The sequence below is a fragment of the Callorhinus ursinus genome, unplaced genomic scaffold (assembly GCF_003265705.2).
Source record: "Callorhinus ursinus isolate GAN/ISIS: 27379988/994484 unplaced genomic scaffold, GSC_fseal_2.0 scaffold12, whole genome shotgun sequence".
NCBI classification, from domain to species: domain Eukaryota; kingdom Metazoa; phylum Chordata; class Mammalia; order Carnivora; family Otariidae; genus Callorhinus; species Callorhinus ursinus.
The window spans coordinates 2,864,304-2,890,666 of NW_027397074.1; the positions used below are offsets into that span (position 1 = coordinate 2,864,304).

At 40.0% G+C, this 26,363-nt stretch overlaps 1 long non-coding RNA gene across 2 annotated transcripts in view; it reads right to left on the bottom strand.

Moving 5' to 3' along the window:
• Positions 1-26,363, bottom strand: part of LOC141373835 (uncharacterized) — a 167,077-nt gene that overhangs the window by 126,567 nt on the left and 14,147 nt on the right. The window lies entirely within an intron of this gene.

The window sequence follows — 26,363 nt, forward strand, 5'->3', positions numbered from 1 at the left end:
CTCTCTCTGTCAAATAAATAAATCTTTTTTAAAAAAAATACAAAATGCACATACTCTTTGATCGATAATTTATCTCCTAGAATTGTATCTGTGAATATTCTAAGCAAATCACAAGTAAAACAGTGTTTGTAATAGGAAATAAAAATGGGTAAATAACCAGGGTGGCTCACTCAGTTAAGATTCTGACTGTTGATTGCAGCTCAGGTCATGATCTCATGGTCATGGGATCAAGCCCCACATCGGGCTCCGTGCTCAGTATGGATTCTTTCTCCTTCCCCTTCTTTCTCCCTCCCCCCTTTGCCCCTTCCCACTGGCGTGCTCTCTCTCAAATAAAAATCTTCTTTCAAAAAAATGGGTAATAACCTAAAATTTAAAAATTTTAAAAAATGGATAATAACCTAAATATTAGGATATTGTTAAATAAATCATGCTCTATCCATGAAATGAGATATTCTACAATTGTTAAAAAACAAAATATACTCTACACATACACACATATAGAAAGATCTCCAAGATACAGTACTAAATTTAAAGAGTCAAAGTTCAGAAAAATGACCAAAAAATACGAACAGGCAAAAAAACCATAGGAAGGAAAACCCAAACTCTCAATATGAAAACGTGCTCAATCTTAGCAGTAATTAAGGACTTCTAATGATAATAATAAGAAACCAGTTCACCCTCAGAAAACTGACAAAAATGACTTCTGATAATACTATGTGTTGGCATAAAAAGGGAATAGCGGGAGCTCTTACATCTCAGCAATAGTATTATTCACAAGTAAAATAGGGACCTGCCTCTCAGGACAAATGCCTGACCAAGAGACAGCTGATGATATAAAAGTAAGGAGACCTTTCATTTTCTTTTTTGATAAAGTAGATCACACATAGGCTATGATTTTTAACAAAGTATTTGAAAAAACTTTCATTGGTTGACAATTAGAAAAATCAGGAGCATTCACAGCTGGCTAAATAAACAAAGAGTTCAGATAGATTAATCAGCCAATACCAGCCAAAAGGAGTGTAGACTGGGTTTTTTCAATGTCCTGAGTACAAAACAGACAGCCTGCTCACCCAGTGGGCAAATCCATCATGTAACAACACAGTGCACATCCAACTGATCTACTGGATGAAGGAAAAGATTCAAATAGACTGGGCAGGTAAAAGAACAACAAAACTATATTATAGGCATCAGTGTGAAGCCAAATGTTTAAGTACAAATTTTCAGTGGGACGAGTACAGAATAGGAGGGATGTGGTTTATTAGCAGTTCACGTGAAAAAGAACTGGGAGGATTTTTTTCATTAGAAGATCAATTCAAGCGAACAGTATGATGTGGCTACTCTGCCCCCACCCCCAAGAAAAAAGATGTATTACATACTAAGATATATTACCACAAGAGTTCCGAAGATGGTGAGATCATTAGGTTATCTGAAGGGCCATGTTCAGATCTGAAAGGACATTGTAACATTAGTTCTTATGAGGCAGGTACTAAAAGCTCAACTTTATAAGAAACTACCATTCAGAGAAGACACGGCAGCACAGCTTGTAAACAGCCTAGCCAGGACTCAAACCGAGGTCTCTAAATGTAAAGCCCTGGCTCTTGATTATGACATTCTACCACTCCCAACTGGAGGGCAGCCAAAGAAAGACCAAGCTGGAGAAGAATGTTCCAACAGTGAGAGCCACTGGGAACAGAACTCCTGCAGCCAACAACACATGGTACATTCCTATGATCTCAGGAGTTGAACTGGGCCCAGAAGGCTGATATAAACAAGTCAACAACTGGTCATGAAGATAGAAAATAAAAATGAGAAACTGAGGGTTACAGAAGGGAGGGGAGCGGGGAGATGGGATAACTGGGTGATGGGCATTAAGGAGGGCACATGTGGTGAGCACTGGGTGTTATACACAACTAATGAATCACTGAACACTACATCAAAAACTAACGACGTACTATATGTTGGCCAATAGAATTTAAATAAATTTTAAAAAGAAAAGAAAAATGAGAACTATGAACACTTTAACAGTCATATAATGGCTATTAGTAGATACAGACAATAAGCAAACTGACATCTTGTGGACACACCTACCACTGCCTCATCTGAGTCGTCTGTGCTCTGTTCCACCACCTAGATTCTACTGGAAGTTTGCCTATGGCAAAAAAACAAGCAGACTCTGGGGTCACCTTTGGCCTAAGGTAGAACTCAAACTCAGAGAGGCTCAAAGTGCGGCAGGTAGGTAGACCAACCTTGAACTCTCCAGTTACAATTACTCAGGTGTTTCCAAATCACCAGAGGGAGCAGCATGAGGAAAAAGTAATACTAAATGCTCCAGCAGGAAGTGATCCAAGTCAGTTTCATGAGGCTGAATCCCAGGAATTTTCCTTTATCCCCTGCAAAGGAGAAAGACACTTACTCTTTGAGGGAGCCAGGCTATGAGCCTGAAGCTACCAGCACCATTCTACCACCACATAAAGAAGGTCTAGCTGGTAATAAAGGCCACACAGAGGAAAGTGTGGCTGGGAGCCAGAGATCGAATCCTAGGGTGAATGATACCTGTACTTGTTTTTTATTGCTATGTAATGAATCACCCCAAAACATAGCAACAGAAAGCAACCCACTGATTATCTTGCAGCAGCTGACGGGCAGGAATGCAGTGGGGCCTAGTTGAGTGATTCTAGTTCAGCAGTTAGGATAATGACCAGGCCTACTGTCTTCTCAAGGCCCCACTGGGGGAAGAGCTGCACTCACATGGCCGTCCATAGGTCACAGAGAACCCACTTCCAAGCTCACTCATGTGGCCTTTAGCAGGTCTCAGGTTCTTGTTGGCTGTTGGCTAGAAACATTCATTTCTTGCCACCTGGGCCTCTCCACAGGGCTACTCACAACATGGCAGCTTGCTTCTCCCAGATCAAGAGCTCTAGGACAGTGCAAGCAAGCAATGGCAAGCCAGACAGAAATCACGGTCCTTTTACAACCTAATCTTGGAAATGACATCCCACTCCTGTAGCCATATTCTATCTGTTGGAAGCAGGTCTCTAGATCCAACCTACACTCAAGGTAAGGGGATTACACCGGGCATGAATAGCAGGAGGAAAGGATCATTACAAACTATTTTAGAGACTGCCTAATACAACATTATTTGAGACCCAGGATTGGAGCCAAGCCATGCCTGAAGACAGATACTTCTGGTCTTTTCAGTTATGAGCGTTACTTCTCTTTGCTGCAATCAGTTTGAGTAGGGTTTCAGTCAACTCACGTGTAGCCCAAGAAGTCCTTCACTAATATGTTAATATACACACTGAAAACAAACACCACCATCAATAAAACCAAAGTGGCAATGGTGAGGTCATCAAAACAAGTTTTCCCTGGAGTAGATGTGTGAGCCAACCAGTATTCTTAAATGTCCTGTGTGATCTTTGATGTTATTTTTGGATTTATTCTGCCTGGATTTATTCTGGCATTCTGATATTCTTCTCAGCTAATTTAGCATGCCTTGTCATTGTGAGAGCATGCCAAAGTCAGAATTTCACTGCCAAAAAATGATGGTGAATAGAATTGGACCATCAGGAGTGCTACTAGTTTGACCTGCTATTAATACTCAAACCATGAACACAGAAAAGCTTGAAAAAATGGAAAGTTAAAATAAAAAGAAGTTTAGTTCAGTTAAAGGCAAACAATAAACTCAAATTTGATGTTTTTTTGTTTGCAGTGCCTAAGAAAATAGTATCTATACACAAATGATGTGAAAATCTGACAAGCACTTGCATAATTTTAGCAGAAAGACAAGCTATCATGGGTCTATGGCTGAGAAACTATAACGTAGACAATACTGAGACTTAGGAATCTTTCCTTCTAAACCCATCCTTAAAATGGATGGTAGCCCCCCCCCCCTTATCCACAGTGTCACTTTCTTGGTTTCAGTTTCACAGTTCAAAAACAAAGGACCCTCTGACATACTGTCAGAAGGTCAACAGTAGCCTAAGGCTACATCACGGCGCCGGCATTGTTCCCCTCACCTCATCTCACCACACAGGCATTGTATCTCATCACACGTGTGAGAACAGGATAATATCTTGAGAAAGACCACACTGACATAACTTTTATTACAGAAGAGTATTATAGCTGTTCTATTTTATTCTTGTTGTTAATCTCATAATGTGCCTAATTTATAAATTAAAACTGTATTGCAGGTGTATGTATAGAAAAAAACGTGGTACACATAGGGTTCAGTCCTTTGCATGGTTTCAGGCATCCACTGGGGGGTCTTGAACATATCCCCTGTGGATAAAGTGGGGAGGTCTTCTGTATTCTATTTAGCAACCAGTCATGGTAGGAATGTCACTCACCCGTGAGAAAAACTGAGATAAATGTTTGCTTTAGAAAATATAATGTGTGTAGTACTGCCTATTATTTTTAACAAAAAATTTCATTAATTATCTTCTTAACAGTACATTTTCACATGCACAGTGGCATTCCACTTCCTTCCAAATCAGGTATTGTCAAACTTGAGCATGCTTCCAAATCATCTAGGGGCTTGTTACAACACAAATAGTTGGGCCTCACCCACAGAATTTCTGACAAAGTTAGTCTGGGGTGATGGCCTAGAATCTGCATTTCTAGCAAGTTCCCAGATGATGCTGCTGGTGGTGATTGGGGACCACCCCTGAGAACCAGGCTCCTGCCACAGCTACTTGCAGGCATAGTGCTGATCCCCACAGCCTCCAAGGCTCCCACCTTCTGGGCATTACGAATGCCTAGTTCTTATCCAATACCCTTCTTTTTCCACTCCTGACACTTCTCCTAGCCTCCGAGAGGCAACCTGTGCATGCTCCTACCTTCCTCAAAGAATTTTAGATTTCTCAGTCACTGAAGGATTTTTACAGTTTCACTTTAAAAAGTGGGAGTGCACAAAGATACAAATGTACTGATCCAAAGTGGCACCTGCACCCCAATGTTTATAGCAGCAATGTCCACAATAGCCAAACTGTGGAAAGGGCCCAGAGGTTCATCAACAAATGGATAAAGAATGTGTGGTATAGGGACAGCTGGGTGGCTGAGTCGGCTGGGCATCTGCCTTGGGCTCAGGTCACGATCCCAGGGTCTTGGGATCGAGTCCCGCATCAGGCTCTTTGCTCAGCAGGGAGCCTGCTTCTCCCTCTGCCTGCCGCTCCCCCTGGTTGTGCTCTCTCTCTCCCTCTCTCTCTCTCTCTGGCAAATAGATAAAATCTTTTTAAAAAAGAAGAAGATGTGGTATATATATACAACGGACTGTTACTCAGCCACCATAAAAATAAAATCTTGCCATTTGCAAGACATGGATGGAACTAGAGGGTATTATGCTAAGCAAAATAAGTAAACCAGAGAAGGACAATTATATGATTTCACTCATATGTGGAATTTAAGAAACAAAACAGAGGAGCATAGAGGAAGAGAGGGAAAAATAAAACAAGACATAATCAGAGAGGGAGACAAACCACAAGAGACTCTTAACCATAGGAAAGAACTGAGGGTTGCTGGAGGGGAGGGGGTAGGGGGATGGGGTAACTGGGTGATGGGCATTGGGGAAGGCATGTGATGTGATGAGCACTGGGTGTTATATACAACTGATGAATCACTGAACTCTCCCTCTGATACTAATATTATGCTATATGTTAATTAATTGAATTTAATTTTTTTAAAAAGTGGGGGTATCTGACTTCTTGTTGAAGGAGTAATAAAAATGGAGCTAGGTCTTTAACGAGCTTAAAATACTAGCAAGAGAGGAGAATTTTGATTATATAGCCTACGAGAATTTTATTACCTAAAAGATATTATATTAATTCAATTAAGTTCCCAATTTTTTTATTGTAGTAAACAATTGCTTGGAAAAAGTTAAAAAAAATTAAGCAAACTAGATTTTAGCACTATTCAGGGACAAGGATTTCTTAAGCATATTTTTTCTTTTTGCAGTTTGTGTTTAGACAGAGCCTAGGCATATAATCAGACTTCAAGGAGAAAATATATTCAAAACAGATGAAATAATTTAGTTTATTAGTTGCACAAAGAAATACCATCCAATTTTCTATGTTAGGCGAAGAAAATTTGAAGTTGTTGTCAACTGTAAATGAACCGGAAAAAAAAAAGTGTTTAAAGAAACTTTACATTTCTTTGCCTTCATTCACCAGACTCCTAAAATGAATTTTTCAGAATCTCTCAGAATGGAAGACTGTAGAGGGTGGTTTCCATGGGTTTCTAATAAAAATACTGCAGTCTTTATTTTGATCTCTGTTTGAAACAGAATTGATCTGCTGTTGGGTTCTTTTATTTTCATTTCTTCCTGTGTTAGGGGTTCCCTCCTCTGATGAAGAGTTAAATGGGATGACTAAAAGTTGCTGGGTGGGACGGCTGTGTTCTCCGCTCTGTAGATAGTACTTCGTCTGTGGTTGAGCATCCCAACTTAACATGTAACCAAAGTTACATGTAACTAGCTAGCACTAGCTAGCACTCCCTAATTTAGTCATTCATGCAGACGTTTATTAAGTACCTGCTAGGTACTGGGGATGCAAACTTAAATAATATACGGTCCCTGCCTCAAGTCCACAGTCTAAGGGAAAGAGACAGGCACAAATGGGTGGTTAGAGAGGCCGAGGCTGAGACCTAGCCTCAGGAGCCAGAGCACAGGAGTCTCAGCTGCCATCGTGGGAGTGGATGCCATCACCCTGGGACTCTATGTAGACTGACAAGCTGGGAAAGGATGGAACCTGCAGGAACACCAGCAGGAAGGAACAGAACCAGCAGAGTGATGGGAGAGGAGATCAGAGCAGGTGTGGGGCAAGGGTTACACCACAGAAGCCAAAGGAGGTATTTCCAGAAGGGAAACACTCAACAGTGTAATATACAGTGGGGAGGGCCAGTGAAACAGTCCAGAAAGAGTTGTTACGACTCAGAATTTGCTGACAGCCTCACAGAGGTGGTGTCAGTGGAGAGATGAGGAAGCTTGAGGTCGGAACTGGAGAGTACGTGTAAGAGGATTTCAAGTACAGGGGGAGAGAGGAATTCTTTCCAGACTAAACAGATGATGAAAAGCATTGCTGACTGGAAGGAATGCTCCTCATTAGGGCACGTAAGGGCAAAGGAGTTATTTGCCATGAATCAAATCTTAGTCTTCAGCCCTCTCACCTGCATGGACCCTGCCAGGCCCTGAGAGAGGCTCCAATGATGGGTTTACATGGGCATGTTTTTGTAAAATTTGCAAAAGAAAGATATTTGAGCTGCAATTGGTTAAGACCAATGTCGCTTCCACTCTGGCTTCCCCTCCTAGTTCTCCTGCCAGTTATGTTGGTGTGAACACTGGCTCTGGGGAATCCAACCAAAGAGTAGTTGAGGATATATCTGGTTTGAGTTTAGTGGGATATACTTGGGTGGTTTACAGTTACTTCCACATAGAGCTAAGCTGTTGTTAATTGTACCCTTATAAGAATGTCTTGCTGGAACATTCCTACCATCTACCCTGACTACTTAACCAGGGTCATGACCTGGGAGCCCAAAGGTCATTTGTTTGACCATATGATCATGCCTTATGGTGCCCAGCTCTGGAAGTATGTGGATAGTGAGGGAGAAACTAAGTTTGAAATGTAGAGAACCAGAAGCTAGACTATGGAAAATTCTTCCAACTTCCATAACTCATACATGAAGAAACTTGTTCGAGGATTTCCCAAAGTTTACAAGTTAATTCTAAAGTTCTAAATAACATTACCAATAATGAATTATGAAGCTGTAAATAACTTTTCTAAATTTAAAAAAAAAAAGGAATTTTGATCAAACCATGCTAAAAGGAACGATGTATGTATGTATCCGTCTTAGCCTATACAGGCTACTGCAAAAAAAATAAATAAAAATTAAAAAACAAACAAACACAGAGATGGTGTGGCTTAAAGAACAAACATTTCTCTCCCACAGTCCTAGAAGTGAGAAGTCTAAGATTAAGATGCTGGCAGATTCATGTCCAGTGAGAGCCTGACTCCTGGTCCATAGATGGCTGTCTTTTCTTTGTGTCCTCACTGGGCAGAAGGGACAAGGGAACTCTCTGGGGCCTCTTTCATAAGGGCACTCATCCCATTCATGAGGGCTCTGCCCTCAGACCTAATCACCTCCTCACACCATCACATTGGGGATTAGTCTTCAACACCTGAATCTAAGGGGGACAAAAACATTCAATCCATAGCACCATCCTTCTGTCATCTCTTAGAAATCATAAAATCTTTTACATATGAAGATGTGCTCAAAGAGTAAGCAGTCATGAACATAGGAAAAAAGTACTGTAGAGGGATGTTGGGCAGGTAATAAGTGTCTTTGTTATTTTGCTAGATTTATGTGACATTTGTTATTGGCTAGCCTCAAAAAAGGTTTAATTTGTTATGACCTCTGTCTCATTCTAAATACTTTCATATGTACTATCTATTCTATTTTGTGGTGTTTTCCTCAAATTGCACCCCAGACACACACACAATTTATCTAAGGCTCCGGGTCCACAACACTTAGATCTGCCCCCATAGTATTAGCCTTCATGGGAAAGGCCTTGAGAGAAAGCAATACAAGGGTGGGGGTCCGGCATGTCCTGAGACTGACTCCCCCCTCCTACCTCTCCCAAATGGGCAGAGAAAAACTCACTGAAAGGTTCTGACCTTCTAGAAAGTGTTCAAAGCACCGAGTTCCTAGGGGAAGGCTGATGGCATGAGGAAGTGGCCTTCTCACAAGCCCTGCTCACCAGGAGACTTCTACTCCTTCCAGAACTCAGAGCTGGATGAAGCCAGGCAGGGTCAGTAGATACTTGTAAGAAACAACAGCTGTTGCCTGTACCACAGCAGGTGTTAAATCAAGTAGTATTTTGAATATTCTCCTTGGAAGCAAAAGGACCTGGGATGGAGACAGAGAAAACCAGTGGGGTCTAATCAGCTCTGACAAGAGGCAAAAGATTTTCACCCAGGCACAGCTTCCCGGGACTTATGTATTTATTTATATGTTCATCAGCTCTCTCCCCTAACAGGATGCAAGCTCCTTAAGGTCAATAACTTTGTCCATCGGTGTTAACATCTGTGTAAAAACAGAAAATTACAAACCTCGGAAACCTGATTCAATGTTGGTTAAGATTATAGTTGGAATCAGAGGTTACATATTCCAAAACTAGTTAAGGAACTTTAAGAAAATGAAAATACTATTATCACAAATGCTTTGAGAATACCAAGCCCAGAGAGAGTCTTGAAGACACCAAAAATATAAATCTTAGCCAAGGTGGAATGAAGGACCTTTCAAGCCAAATCATTAAACTGGTGGTTTGCTACAAGTGTTCTTGTGAAATTCTATTTTACCTGCAATGATTTACTGTTACATAATCCTTAACCTGGACACTTCACCTACGACATTTGTTTCAGTTTTTGCTGGACAAAACTGAATTTACTCATTGTACACTTGTTGTGGAAAATTTGGTTTGCAATAAACCTTGTATTTTTTATACTATTATCTATGACTTCTGATCTTATTGCAATTAACCAAACCAGCACTATGGAAAGTGGCAGGACGCCTGGGTGGCTAGTCGGTTAAGCGTCTGCCTTCCGCTCAGGTCATGATCCCAGAGTCCTGGGATCAAGCCCCACGTTGGGCTCCCTGCTCAGCGGAGAGTCTCCTTCTCCCTCTCCCTCTGCCCCTCGACCCCACTTGTGCTCTCCCTAATAAATAAATAAAATCTTTAAAAAAAAAAAAAGTGGCACAGATTCACTTGGGATTGGAAGGGCAAGATGAATTTCTCCTCTTCACATAAGTCGTGTAAGTTGTTTGTGGGGGGTTTTGTTGTTTTAATGAGGATAACAGTGGAATTGTTTTTGAAATACAATGGAGGACGTTTTCTTCCAGCTGGATCTTAGTATCCAAAAGAGTATGAAGTACTTGGTAAATGTTCAGTACATGTTTGTTCACTGACTTGTTGACTTATTAATACTGAGAGGAAAATGTTTGTTAGAATAGGGATCAAATGGAAGTCAAAACATTAGAGTAGACTTTTCCTTGGGTTCTCAGCAATAATTTTCATTAATTTTCTTCAAATCTTGAATATAAATGATTGTACATTCTCTAACCACATAACAGCATTATGAAGGAGGCAGAATCTGGTCAAAGATGAAATGGCAGTCATTAACCACATGCTTTATTTATTATGTTATGTTTTAAAGCTGTTGGTCCCAACAACTGCTTTCAGCTTAGAAAGGATTTTAAGCATGTCATAAAATAAAGCAGTAAATCAAGAAGCCACTAGAGGGCCACAAAGGGCCAGGAATCTATTGAAGAGCCAACAAAGTCTCTTGAGGGGGTAGGAGTGACCTAACTTCTATTTAGGCCCAAAAGGCAGAGGTGAAAACCTTAATCCAAAGAACTGTAAAGATAGAGCTGGAGAATTAAAAAACTTCAATCCAGAGCAGCAGAGAATAGATAAGGTAGGAAACATTTAAAAGGCATGGATACAGGGATCAGAGAATATGTTCCTAGAAATATTAAATGTAGGATTGGAAACATCAAGGACCATAAAGAATATGGAGAAACTAAAGTCCTAATTCACTAGAAATCCTCGATTCTGAATACAGAAAGCAGAGGGCACATAATCCAGTAACCCTGGGCTGCCCCACTCGACATGAGCAAAGAACAGACTCAAACCACCAGTAATGACTATACATTCCTGAACAGAGTCCTGCAGCAAAGAAAACACATTTTAGGCAATTGGGATTGCTCTTTCTTCATTGCCCATCATCCTAGAAGGCAGTAGCCATTTACCATGTGATCTCAACCTGTGCACATCTTAGTTTCCTCATCTGAAGATAATGACAGCACTCCAAAGTAGTTGCATTTTATGTGATGGATTCTACAATGGCCTCACATTATGACAGACTCAATACTTGAAGGTTGATCCAGACAAATATCAAGCATTTCTGTTGTCTCAAGCTGGCATAGTTCACAACGCATTCAACCAACCAACCTTGAAGTTACAGGATTCTTGACAAAATTTGGTTGGAGTGGAGGAGAGGAGTGGTGATACAGATATTTGCTTCATTTCAAATTTTTCCACACAAACTGAGACTTTAATATTTTTATTACACTATATCAAAATTCCATTAAATATTAAGTATTATTTAAATTAGTCAAATGAGTCTCGGGCACAAAGGACCTAGAGTAGACTGGTCCTTTTATCTGTCAGCTACTGCTGTGTAACAAAACACCCAAAACTCAGAGGCTTAAAACCACCACCATTTGCTAATTCTCCTTATCTGCCAGTTAAGCTGGGGAGATGGCAAATCTCAGACAGGCTTGGCTGGGCAGCTCTGCTAGTCTCAGCTGGGCTTACTCCTGCGTCGATAACCAGATAAGAACTGCACAGTCTAGCTCAATTTAGCTCTGCTTCATTTCATCCTTCTCCTGGGATTAGTAAGCCAGTCGAGCATATCCCTCTCATGGAAATAGCAGGAGTACAAGAAAGCAAGTGGCAACACACAAAAACTCTTGAACCTTAGAACTGGAGCACTATTACTTCTGCCTTGTTCCATTGTCCAAACCAAATCACACACTCAAGTCCAGATTCCAAGACAGGGCAATAGAGTCTGCTATCTGACATACACTATGTGTCTTTTTAAATTGTCTCCCACAACTAAAATGTGAATACTCTAAAAGGAGGGATCCTGTCTGTCTTACCATTTTACTGGCAGGGAAATTAAGGTATGGAAAGGTTCAATACTAAATAGGTATGAAGTGGTAGAGCCAGGAGTTGAACTAAAAGTCTGGCTCTAAAGCTATTAATCACTACATTAGATTACCTCTGCTAATAAAAGAAATGAAAGTAAGTGGATGGGCTAGAAGATTCTGGGCTCTAAATTAGACCTAAATAATAATGGCTTTTTTCCTGAAGCCTAAGTGTCTACAATAAGCATGAAATCACTATGTTTATTATTGGATCAGATGGAGATACCAGACGAGAAGCATTAAGAAAACTGCATTAGAAAAGCTAAAAGCATCTATGAAACAACCCTAAAAGGTCATCTTGTCCATCCCTCTGCCTCCAAGCAGGGGTGCACATCAGCCTTATTAGGAACACCATAGTCAGCTGTGATTTTTAGTCTTCAGAGACTATTTCCACAACGACCTCTGGAAATGCATGTGAGCGTCTCATGATTCTGTCAGTGAGTTTTCTTTGTTAGACCTAAACTGTCCAATTTAATTGCACTGTGACTTGGATCAGTTCTTCTCTGTAAAATTTAGATCAAGGGTTGCGAAGTGGCAGACTATGGGCCAAAACCAGCTTACAGACATATTTTGTTTTGCCTGTACCAACAAAAATGTTTCAATAGTTGCCAACATTTAAAAATAGGGATAGTTATATTTTAAAAACCCAGCTCTGCTGAAAGAAATTGAAATAAGTGAAAGGGTTTACTTAGAATTATCTCTAGTCTTTGAAAGTTTGAAGAAAGTCACCTATAAAACCTTCTGAACTTGATGTTTTCTTTAAAGGATCATGTTAACAACTGATTTCAACTTATTTAAGGAATATAAAACTTTTTTCTATTTATTCTTGGGTCAATTTAAGTAAGTTATATTTTTCTACAAATGTAATCATTTAAACTAAGTCTTCAAATATATTAATGGAAAGTTTTTTTATAATATCCTTTTACTATCATAATGTTTACAGCATCCATATTTTTTCCCTTTTCATTCCTATTATTTATTTGTATCTCCTTTTTTTCCCTTTATATAGGAAAATTTTGCCTGAACTCTATTTTATTGTTGTGAACCATTCTTGGTTTTATTTATCTTCTCTATTGTAGCTTTATTTGCTTTGTCAATAATTCTGCTATTATTTCTAAATTGCTATATTCTTTGGGTAGGATATGCTAGTTTATTAAATTTTTCAAGTTGGAATCTTAGATCATTAATGTTGATTTTTTTTTAAAGATTTTATTTTTTATTTCAAAGAGAAAGCACAAGTAGGCAGAGCAGTAGGCAGAGGGGGAGGGAGAAGCAGGCTCCCCGCTGAGCAGCAGCGGGCTCTTTCCGGGGACCCTGGAATCATGACCTGAGCCCAAGGCAGACACTTAACGGACTGAGCCACCCAGGTGCCCCAATGTTGATCTTTTCTGACAAACAGTGAAGCTGTCAATTTCTGAGTGCCTTTTTAACTGCACCTCACAAGTTTTGATATATAGTATCTTATTGTTCAATACTAAATAATTTTAAATTTACAGCATGAATTTTTTCTTTGACCCATGAGGTGTGGAGGATTTGGGAAACTGGCATTTCTCATCCATGCCAAACCTCTTTCTAGTTGCCTTCTAATCCAGCAAAGCCTGAAAAGATAAGAGCTTCATAGGTCAGATCCCCTTGCAGCTGAAAGTAAATTAAGTTCTTCCACTGGATGCACCACACATGATATGAATGGTGGAACAGAAGTAAACCTTATCGAAGGCAGGTTTCAAAGATGGCAAACACAGGCGGCTCCTGAGCTCCCCTCCTCCCATGGACTTACTGAATGAACAATTACACATGGAACAATTCCCTCTGAAAGAAACCCAGAAACTACCTGAGCAACTCCTACACATTGGGCCAATGAAGAAAACATCACATCAAATGGGTGGGAAAGGCTGAGACACACTCTGGCCACAAACGCCACTGCAGCACAGTGCCATGCGATCCCAGCTTCTCCCTGATGAGTAAAGTGTTTGGACTCTACATTTACAGCCCCAACTTTAAGAGTTCCCTGTGAAGGACAGATTCCCAAAACACCTCCTTCCACAAGCCAAGAGGCCTTGCATCCACGAGACCCCCAAGACCAGTGTAAGCCAAGCAGAAGATAATAACAGGCATTAGCCCTTGCCATGGCTAACCCCCAGGGGCTCAGAGCAGAAGGCGCATGCAGAAATGCCTATCTCCCTGCCTTTTCCTGAAACAGGCCTATTTGCATACTTCAATAGCTGCTGCTAAAGTTTAACCTACCTACATCTAGGGACTGTGATTCTCTGCTGAGACCAGGGAGGTCTGTGGACAGCTCCCCTACTCTTTCACTCTAGCCCACTCTTTCACCAGTAGCTCCCTAGAAGGAGTTTGTATACACGCGTGGTGCCCCAGTTTTTGCTGCTGCCACCTGAAAAGCAGCTTCCTGGGTCACCTGGCTCTGAGAGCCAATGGGGCTTGCATTCAGGAGTCCCAAAGGACTACAGCAAGCAAGAAGTTCTTAACAGGTTCAGGAGCACCTTCTCACAGTGGTATGCCCAGGCCCAGTTTAAAGGGAGCAAGCAAAAATGACTAACTCACAATTCTTCCCTGGAAGGGGCCTACCTACATATTCTCCCAGCTGCTGCCTAAAGGTCAGTCAGGATTCCAAGTGGTTTGAATCTAGATGCTGACTGTGATCCTCCCTTCTTTAGGACCCTGGTGGGTCTTGGCACATCCTCAACTACTGGGAGCCACTAAGAACAAGGAAAGTGGCTTGGACAAGCACAAAGATTTGAGAGACACCCAGGAGCCAAGCTCCTTGATGAGGTTTATCTCCTACACAAGACCACTTCATCAAGACTAGAAGAGATGGCTGTTTTATCTAATGCACAGGAACCAACACTTAGGAGTCCAAGGAAATGAAGGAAAAGAAGAATATATTCCAAACAAAAGAATAAGATAAAACTCCTGAAACAGATCTTAATAAAATGGAGAGAAGTGATTTACCTGACAAAGAGTTCAAAGTAATGGTCATAAAGATGCTCACCAAAATCTATGCATGAACAAGGCAAAAATTTCAACAAAGAAAACAGTTTAAATTTACCAAACAGAAATCTAGGAGCTGAAGAATGCATTAACCGAAATGAAAAGATCAATAGTGGGTTTAAACAGCAGAACAGATCAAACAAAAGAATGGATCAGTGAACTCAAGGACATAGCAGCAAAATTCATCCAAGCAGAGGAACAAAAAAAAAAAAGAAAAGAAAAGAAAAGAAAAAGAGGGAAGAGCACTTAAGGGACTTCCGGGATACCATGAAGAAGACCAGATCTGCATTACAGAAATCCCAGAAAGAGAATTGAGAAAGTAAGATGCAGACAGATTATTAAAAGAAATAATGGCTGAAATCTTCCCTTTCCTAGGGAAAAAAAAGAGACATCCAGATCCAAGCCCAAAGAGTATCTATAGATACTTTGATTCATCTCAAAAGACCCAACCTAAGGGGCGCCTGGCTGGCCCAGTCAGTGGAGCGTGCAGCTCTTGATCTCGGAGTTGTTCCAAGCCCCACGTTGGGTGTAGAGATTAAATAAAAATAAAAGATAAGTAAATTAAATAAATAAACAAGCAAACCCAACCCAAGATACATTAAATGGTCAAAAGTTAGACAGGAGGGAATCTTAAAAGCAGTAAAAAAACAAAACAAAACAGATTGTACCATACAAGAGTAACTCCATTAGCATATTTTTCATAAAAAATTTTACAGGCCAGAAGGGAGTGGGATGATATATTCAAAGTGCTAAAAGAAAAAAACTGCCAACCAAGAATATTCTGCTTAGCAAAGTTGTCCTTCAGAATGGAGGGAGACACAAAGAATTTTAGAGACAAGCGAAAGCTGAGGAAGTTCATCAGCACTAGACAGGCTTTATGAGAAATGTTAAAGGGAATACTCTAAACTGAAACCAAAGGATGCTAATCAATAACAGGAAAACATATGAAAGTATAAAAATCACTGGTAAATGTAAATGTATAGTTAAATGCAGAATATGCTAATGTTGTAAAGGTGGTGGGTAAATTGCTTATAACTCCAGTATAAACATTAACAAAAGTATTTAAAATAACTAATTAAATAATTTATCAATGGATACACAAAGTAAAAAGATGTAGTTTGTGACTTCAAAAACATAAAATGTAGGGGTAGGTAGAGAGTAAAAATGTAGAGCTTTTGTATGACTACTAACTTAAGTTGTTAACAGATTAAAATAGACTATTGTAAATATAAGATGTTTTTATGTAAACATCATGTTAAATACAAAGCAAAAACCTATAGTAGATACACAAGAAAAAGAGAAAGGAATCTAAGCACACCACTACAGAAATGATCACATCACAAAGAAACAAGAAAGAAAGAAAAGAAAGACCAAAACAAGAACTCAATTAATAAAATGGCAATAGTAAATCCATACCTACTGATAATTAGTTGAAATGTAAATGGACTGAAATCTCTAATGAAAAGATAGAGTAGCTGAATGGATTAAAAAAAATAAAAAACAAGACTCAATTATATGCTGCCTAGAAAGAACTCACTTCACAGAAAGGGGGGGAAGCTGAGGGAGTAGGAAAATCTTGAGCTCACCTCCTCCCACAGACACACCAAGTCTCCAACTACTTATAGTGCAATTCGCTGAGAATGACCTGAAGACTACCAGAGCAGCTTTTCCACAGCAAAAGATTTTAAAAAAAAAAAAAAAGCCACATGAAGAAGGGTAGGAGAGGCAAAGATGTAGGTGGTGCAGCAACCCACAAGCAGAGGAATATCACAAGCCTGAAGTCCTCCCTGAGGAGCAAGGGATTTAAGCCACACATAGGATACTCCTGATCGGGGGATCTGCACCAAGAAGATGAGCCCCCATAATGTCTAGTTTTGGAAATCAGCAGGGCTTGACTCCGGGAGAGCCAGGGGACTGAAGAAACCCAAGACTCTACTCTTAAAGGTCCAGCATACACTATCGCTTGCTCAGGGACCCAGCACAAAGGCAGCAGTTTGAAAAGCACCTGGGCTATATGTGAAGGAGATTTATTGAATTTATTTAATTTTAGGGCACGTGCCAGAGAGGCAGGGATCTGTAGGAACTTTTTCCAGGAAGAGAAGTGTTATCAGGCATCATCTTTCTTGCCTTCAGTTTAGCTGGCCCAATGCTGAGATTGGGCCAATGGGATGGCCCAGTCCATCATGTCAGCAGTGACACCAGCTGACACTCTTTGAGGCAGGCGGACTCAGCCAGGACTGGTGCCCTTCCCAAGTGACTTGCAGTCCCACCAACCAGCATGCTTGAAATAGTCACAGCCAGGCCTCATAGTCAGCCACACTGGGGACTAATCCCACCCACCAGTGTACCCACAGCAGCCACAGCCCAGTCACAATAGGAGGCTGCATGTTCCCCACACAGGGGACACCCTGGAGCACCTGGTTCTGATGAGGAGAAAGGATTCTGCCGGTGGGCCCCACAGGATGCCTCCTCCATTAGGCCCCTACCTTCTAGAACAGAAGAGGCAGGTGAACTATCTATTACATAGAAACAGAGACAAAATAAGGAGACAGAGGAATAGGTTCAAAATGAAAGAACAAGACAAAACCTCAGAAAAAAAACTAAGTGAAAGGGAGATAATCTACCAAAAAAAGAGTTCAAAATAATGGTCATAAAGATGCTCACTGAACTTGGGAGAAGAAAGGATAAACTCAATGAGAGCTTCAGCAAAGATAGAAAATACAAGAAAGAACCAATCACTGCTGAAAAATAACTGAAATGAAATCAACAGCACATGAAAAGATGTAGAATGGATCAGCTATCTGAAAGACAAGGTAGTAGAAATCATCCAAACTGAACAGCAAAAAGAAAAAAAAAAGATTTTTAAAAATGAGGGTAAGTTAAGGGACCTCTGTGACAACATTAAGCATACTAACATTCACACTATGGGGATCCCAGAAGGAAAAGAGAGAGAGAACAAGGCAGGAAACTTACTGGAAAAAGTTACAGCTGAAAACTTCCCCAACCTGGGGAAGAAAACAGACATCTGGGTCTAGGAATCATAGAGAACTCTGGCAGGGTTATCATTCAGAATTGAAGAAGAAATAGTTTCCCAGACAAACAAAAGTTCAAGGAGTTCACCACCACTAAGCTAGCCTTACAAGAAATGTTAAAGGGACTCTTTAAGCAAAAAAGAAGAAATCATGACTAGAAGAAGATTAAGCAAGAAAAAGTTTCCTTATTAAAAGCAATCATACAGTAAAAGTAATAGAGTGGTCACTAATAACAGTAGTATGAGGGTTAAAAGACAAGAATAGTAAAATAAATTATATCTATGTTAGTTAAGGGATACACAATATTGAAAATTTTAAATAAGACATCAAATATATAAAATGTGGGTGGGGAGGTAAAAAATGTGGTACTTCGGGGCACCTGGGTGGCTCAGTCGTTAAGTGTCTGCCTTCAGCTCAGGTCATGATCCCAGGGCCCTGGGATCGAGCCCCACATCGGGCTCCCTACTCGGTGGGGAGCCTGCTTCTCCCTCTCCCACTCCCCCTGCTTGTGTTCCCTCTCTCGCTGTGTCTCTGTCAAATGAATAAATCTTAAAAAAAAAAATGTGGTACTTTTAGAATGTGTTTGAACTTAACTCTCAACTTAAAACATACCGCTATATACATAAGGTGTTACATATGAACCTCAGGCTGGCCACAAACCAAAAACCTATAATAATTACAAAAAATAAACAAAGAGAAAGGAGTCCAAGCATAACACTAAAGGAAGTCAAGACACAAGAGATAAAAGCAAAAAAAAAAAAAAAAAAAAAAAAAGAATAGAAAAACAACCAGAAAACAATTAACAAATTGGGAATGTGTACATAACTATCAATAATTACTTTAAATGTAAATGGACTAAATGCTCCAATCAAAATATAGAGTGACTGGATTTAAAAAAAAAAAATCTGTATCCTGCCTATAAGAGGGTCACATCAGACATGAAGACACATAGGGACTGAAAGCAAAGCAATGGAAAAATATATTCCATGCAAATGGAAGTGGGGGGAAAAAAAAGCCAGGATAGCAATACTTATCAGGCAAAATAGACATTAAAACAGACATTAGTGAAAGATAAAGAAGGGCATTACATAATGATAAAGGGATCAATCCAACAAAAGAATATAACAATTATAAACATCTATGCACGCAACATAGGAGCACCTAAGTGTACAAAGCAAATATTCACAAAGGGAGAGCTGGACAGTAATACAATAATAGTAGAGGACTTTAACACCCTATTTCCATCAGTGAATAGATCATCCAGTCAGAAAAATCAATATGGAAACAGTGGCTCTGAATGACACATTAGACCAGATGGACCTAACAGATATATATAGAACATTCAATCCAAAACCAACAGAAAACACATTCTCTACAAGTGCACGTAGGATAGATCACATAATAGGTCACACAAGTCTCAATAAATTTAAGAAGACTGAAATCTTATCGAGCATCTTTTCCCCAAAATTACAAGAAAAAAATTGGAAAAAAACACAAATATGTGGAGATCAAACAACATGCTGCTAAATATCCAATGGGCCAATGGATAAATCAAATAGAAAATCAAAAAAATACCTGGAGATAAATGAAAATAAAAACATTCCAAAATCTTTGGCATGAAGCAAAAGCAGTTCTAAGAGTTTACCTCAAGAAAAAGAGAAATCTCAAACAAGCCAACCTTATACCTAATGGAACTAGAAAAATAACAAAGCCCAAATATAGGAGGAAATAAAGATCAGAACAGAAATAAATGAAAGACTAAAAAAAAACACACAATGGAAAATATCAGTGAGCCAAGAGCTGATTCTTTGAAACAAAATTGATAAACCTTTAGCCACACTCCTCAAGTTAACAAGAGAGAACTCAAAATCAGACGGAAAAAGAGAAGTTACAACTGACACCACAGAAATACAAAGGATTATCAAAGACTACTACAAACACTTAGACACCAACAAAAATCTAGAAGAAATTGATAAATTCTTAGGAGCATACAATCTTCCAAGACTGAATCAGGAATAGGAAATATAAACAGACCAATTACTACTAATGAAATTGAATCAGTAAGCAAAGACTCCCAACATGCATTAGTCCAGGACCAAAGAGCTTCACAGGGGAATTCTACCAAACATTTAAAGAAGAATTAATATCTATCCTTTTTTAAAAAAAAGATTTTATTTATTTATTTGACAGAGAGAGAGACAGCGAGAAAGGGAACATAAGCAGGGGGAGGGGGAGAGCGAGAAGCAGGCCTCGACACGGGGCCAATCGCAGGACCCTGGGATCATGACCTGAGCTGAAGGCAGATGCTTAACAACTGAGCCACCCGGGCGTCCCAATATCTATCCTTCTAAAACTATTCCCCAAAAGCTGAAGATAAGGAATGGTTCCAAATTCCTTCTATGAGGCCAACATTACCCTGATACCAAATCCATACACAGACCCTGAAAAAACAAAAGAAAGAAAATTACAGGCCAGTATCCCTGACGAACATAGATGCAAAAATCCTCAACAAAATATTAGCAAACTGAATTCAACAATACAGTCACCACAATCAAATGACATTTATTCCAGGGAAGCAAGGATGGTTCAGTATCCAAGAAATCAATCATGATATACCACATTAACAAAATCAAAGCTAAAAATCCTCAGTTCATCTCAATAGATGCAGAAAAAGTACTTGACAATATTAAACACCCATTCATGAAAAGAACTCTCTGAACAAAGTGGGCACAGAAATAATACATCTCACGATGTTAAAGGGCTCATATGACAAGCTCACAGCTAATATATTTAACAACAGAGAGGTGACAGCTTTTTCTCTAAGATTAAGAACAAAACAAGGATGTCTATTCTCATGGTTATTCAACGTAGTACTGGAGGAGGCCTTATACATAGCAATCAGACAAGAAATAAAAGGCATTCAAAAAAAAAAAGGCATCCAAATTGGTCACAAGTATTTTAAACGAAGTAACACATGACATACCATATATAGAAAACCCTAAAGACGCTACCAAAAAAAAATTAGAATGAATTCAGTAAACTTGCAGGACACAAAAATCAATATACAAAATCAGTTGCATTTTATACAGTAATAACTACCAGAGAGAGAAGGACACAATCCCATTTACAATAAGAATAAAATACCTAGGAATATATTTAACCAAAGAGGTGAAAGACCTGTACTCTGAAAACTGTAAGACAATGATGAAATACACTGAAGACACAAATAAATGGAAAGATATTCCATGTTCATGGGCTGGAAGAATGAATATTGTTAAAATGTCCATACTACCCAAAGCCATTTATAGATACAATACAATGCAATCCCTATCAAAAGGAGAGGAAGAAGAGAATCTCAAGCAGACTCCCCACTGAGCAGGGAGCCCAACGTGGGGTTCAGTCTCACAACCCTGAGATTATGACCTGAGCTGAAACCAAGGGTGGGATGCTTCATCAACTGAGCCACCCAGGCTCCCCTTCAGAAATATTGAGTATAGAATTCTAGTTTGAATTTTCTATTAATAAATTGAAGCTACTATGCCATTGTCTTCAGGCTTCCATTTTTGCTGTTAAGAATCCAGCTTCTCTAATTGCTGTTCCTTTTTAATATAGCTATTTTTTCTTTGTATTGGTGTTCTATGGTTTGCCTCTGATGTATCTTGGTAAGTTTCTGTTTATCTGTGCTAATGGAGATTTCTTGGGCTTCCTGAACATGAGGATGGGTTGCTTCCATCAGATTTGGAAAATTCTCAGCCAATACCTCTTTGAACGTTGCCCTCATTGACACGTCTCCCTTCTAGAATTCTGGCTAGGTCTTACCTCTCTCAATTCTTTTGTCTTTGTCCCTTTGATCTGCATTATGGATAATTTCTTTGAATTTATTTTCCAGTTCATTATTTCTCTCTTCAGCTTCACTTAAAATCTGATATTTAAACCATCCTTGGGATTTTTATGTTCAACTGATACTTTTTTATTGCTAGAAATCCCATTTCTTCAAATTTACTTGGACATTCCTTAACAGTCTTTTCCAATCATATTTTTAAGCTTTTCTTTGAGCACATTAAATATGTCCCTTTTTATCATTAGGCTCTGATAATTCCAATATCTAATGTCTTTAGGGTCTGTTTCTGTTCTTTTTTTCAACTGGGTCTCGCCCATGTGCCTCATCCCCCACCCCCAACTTTAAATTTATCTGAAACTGTTCAGATAAGTGGAAGTGAAGAAATTCTCTATAGAAAGTCTCTGAAAGCCATTGCTGAGGTTGCATTCCTCCAGAAAAGGTTGATGTTTGATTCTGCCATTTCCCTGGAGGTACTATGAACTGAGAACCATTCTAAATTTAATTATCTGTTTGAGGTTTTCTTTTAACCACACAGGTTACATAAGTTTGAACCACAACTAAGAGAGCCAGCTTGTCACTGCAAATTCTCAGGGGAGATTTTTTTATTCCCTTCCATCTGGTGTCAAGGTTGCAATAGTGAAGTCCCCTTGCTGTCCTCTGCAGCACACCAGGTTTATTTCTTGCTCATGTTTACCCTCAGACTGCAGCCTGTTGGGCCCCATCCCTACGCAGGATGGTCTAATAGACCCCCCTGCACATGGCCTCGCCTTGTCTCCCACTCCCCAAGCTCCCTGCAACGATCAAAGAGGAAGTTCACGGTCTCCACACTTCAGCAGAAACCCTCTGTGCAGAAGCCAGCTTTGTCATTATAAGGTTCCTGCTTTCCTTTTTTCTTTTTTGACCTCTGCATTCCTTAGAGAAGCTTAACAACACATCTTTAAAATATTTACCTAGCATTTTGGTGTTTTTCAACTGGAAGATCACTCAGACTACCTAGTCTGCCACATGAACAGAAAGAGCCATGCTACTCCATGGAGAGGGCGTTACCAGGAAGGGTAAGGGCCCTCTGATTCTGGGTCTACCAGTGTCCAATGCCAGAACAAGTGGGCCAATGTCCCCGGGGCCAGGTTGGGTTTTGTAAAGTCCTGAGACAGTGGACTCCTAAGGGGTCAGGCTTAGGAAGGTTTGAGTATCCCAGGATTGCAAAGGATGTTAGCATAACCTTTCTCTAAAGAACTCCTGCCATGGGAAGACATCTCCTTACATACGTAGTCTAACTAATAAATGAAATGAAAAAGAAATGATAGTTTTAGAATGTCACCATTTCTCAAAGCCCAGTGAATTAGTGCATCTAAACATTGAGAATCAATGGCTGCAAACATCACAGTCAGAGGTTATGAGATAAAAGAAGCCTCATCACCTAGCATCTTGCCAAAAGGCTCAAACCAAGTGTGATTCAGCTTTCAGTCTGCAGGAAACACAGAAGAACACACATGCACAATCATAAGATCCAAATCACAAGTCAAGTTGCCTTGGGCTACCAATAAATTTTAAGGAAAAACAGAATGGAGGGGGCACCTGTAGAGTGACTTGAAGGAAATATCAATCATTTTTAAGAGGCTGTGGGTGGGGGACACTGCCAAATTACCGTGTCTAAAATAACACACTTAGATGTTCATTTTTGTGTAATTTTCATATCTGGTATTATTCAATTAAAATATGAAAAAGGTAGGGGAAAAATGATTCCTCTCTCAAATTATTATTGTACCACAGTCTTTACTGATCCAGTTCCATGTGAAGCGTTTGATAGATCTCAGTATCAGTCTCCAAGAAGCCCCAAGGAAACCGCATACCACTCTCTTTACAAACCTGAGTACAGATAGATATCTTTTAGACTTGTGTGTATACACACACACACACACACACACACACACACACACACACACACACAGTATTAGTAAGTGACTTCCAACAGTACCAGAATATAGAATAAAGGGGAAAAAGAACTAAATTCCTACCTACCTTCCCCAAGTTCCCTGTGCTAATCTCTGCATACACTTGACCATTCCCCCCTCCCAAATGCCATCTCTCTTCTTCCCTCCATTCTAGACCTTGTTCCTGCTGTTCCTTTGACAGAATACTCAGACTTCTTCACAGCCAGCTGCATTCTCTGCGTTTCTGAGACCTCCCCTGATTGCTAACTGAATCAGAGCTCGCTCTCATCAGAGCCCCATTACTATCTGCTACTCTCTTTGTGGGATTTACCTTAATCCGTCTTATTTTATAATTACTTTCCTTCCTCCTGGATGATATGATTATAAACTCACTACAGAGAAAAACTGTCTAACTCGTTCTATGCATAAAGGAGGAGCACAATATCTTAGTATAGTCATCCAAAGCCCCCCCACACACACACCCTCTAAGTACAAGAAATGTCTTTTCTTTCTTGGTTAATAATTAAGTTGACTTAACTACCTTCATTGGTTGCTTTTTACTACAGGCATGTTGCTCATTCTGTGATAATACAGCATTGATTGTAACTTAGCAGTTACAAGTCACTAAAGTCTGCAACTTGCTTGTCAGCTTCTCTTCAAGTACCAAGAATTGGCCAAAATAAATGCCCAGTAGTGGAACTGCTGGGTCATAGGGTAGCTCTATTTTTAACTTTTTGAGGAAACTCCACACTGTTTTCCAAAGTGGCTGTATCAACTTGCATTCCCACCAACAGTGTAAGAGGGTTCCCCTTTCTCCACAACCTCCCCAACATTTGTTTCTTACCTTGCCAATTTTTGCCATTCTAACTGGTGTAAGGTGGTATCTCAATGTGGTTTTGATTTGAATTTCCCTGATGGCTAGTGATGATGAACATTTTTTCATGTGTCTGTTAGCCATTCGTATATCTTCTTTGATATACGAATATCAAAGTGTTTTATTCATGTTTTCCGCCCATTTTCTGACTTATTTGTTTTTTGGGTATTGAGTTTGAGAAGTTCTTTATAGATCTTGGATACCAGCCCTTTATCTGTAGTGTCATTTGCAAATATCTTCCATTCCATGGGTTGCCTCTTTTTTTTTTGTTGACTGTTTCTTTGCTGTGCAGAAGCTTTTTATCCTGAAGTCCCAAAAGTTCATTTTTGCTTTTGTTTCCCTTGCCTTTGGAGATGTGTCTTGAAAGAAGTTGCTGTGGCCAATGTCGAAGAGGTTACTGCCTATGTTCTCCTCTAGGATTTTGATGGATTCCTGTCTCACATTGAGGTCTTTCATCCATTTAGAGTTCATCTTTGTGTATGGTGTAAGAGAATGGTCGAATTTCATTCTTCTGTATACAGCTGTCCAATTTTCCCAGCACCATTTTTTGAAGAGACTGTCTTTTTTCCATTGGATATTTTGCCCCAAAGATACAGATGTAGTGAAAAGAAGGGCCATATGCACCCCAATGTTCATAGCAGCAATGTCCGCAATAGCCAAACTGTGGAAAGAGCCGAGATGCCCTTCAACAGACGAATGGATAAAGAAGATGTGGTCCATCTCTACAAGGGAATATTACTCAGCCATCAGAAAGGATGAATACCCAACTTTTGCATCAACATGGATGGAACTGGAGGAGATTATGCTAAGTGAAATAAGTCAAGCAGAGAAAGTCAATTATCATATGGTTTCACTTATTTGTGGAACATAAGGAACAGCATGGAGGACATTAGGAGAAGGAAGGGAAAGATGAAGGGGGGGAATCGGAGGGGGAGACGAACCATGAGAGACGATGGACTCTGAGAAACTGAGGGTTTTAGAGGGGGGGAGGGGGATGGGTTAGCCTGGTGATGGGTATTAAGGAGGGCACGTATTGCATGGAGCACTGGGTGTTATACACAATGAATCATGGAACACTACATCAAAAACTAATGATGTACTGTATGATGACTAACATAACATAACTAACCTAACTAACTAACTAAATAAATAGATTGGCCGAGAGCCCTAGAAAGCTTCAGTGATAAATTCTAGTGGTGCTGGCAGTACCATTCCATCAGAGGGTAGCAGAGAGCCAAGGGAAGGGCGGCAACCTGCAGCAGGGCTCCAGGATGCATTTCTGGGCTGAGTCAGGGCAGGTGGACCTGGGAAAATTTCCCATTTCAAAACAGGTTTCCAGAGTTAGAGACTAAGCAAAGCTAGTATGCTCCACAAGCCTCTTAGATCCCAGAGAGACCATAGCCCTGGTGGGATCTGCACTTGTCTAAAGTTTAGACTGCAGGGGATGGGGGTAGGGAGTCAGAGGGCTCCATTTCCTTTTATGAAATATGCAGAAGCAACCTTTCTCCTGACATAAAAATCAGCCTCCTGGAAAACCATCTTATTGCTGAATACTGCTTCTCTCCAGGAATTCCTCCCAGAGGCAACTTCCCCTTTGTTCTCTGAGAACAGGGCCAGTGTTTGAGACAGCTGTGGGTTCTCTTCTGTGAACTGCCCCCATCTTAACTAATTCTAGTCAGCAGGTCCCTTCTAGTGAAAGGCTGACCCACTTAGGTTTTGAAAGAGACCATCCTTGTTTCAGGCCCAGCTAACATATTAGCATAAATTTTATTTCAAACTTTAAAGAGTATATGTTTAAAAAGGAAATTCCATGATACTTTTACTCTAAGCATTTGTCTTACAAAAAGCCCATCTCTGGCCACTGGAGGTCTCTGGGTCTCACTGCTCATGGACCACCTCATCCTCAGAAAGGCACA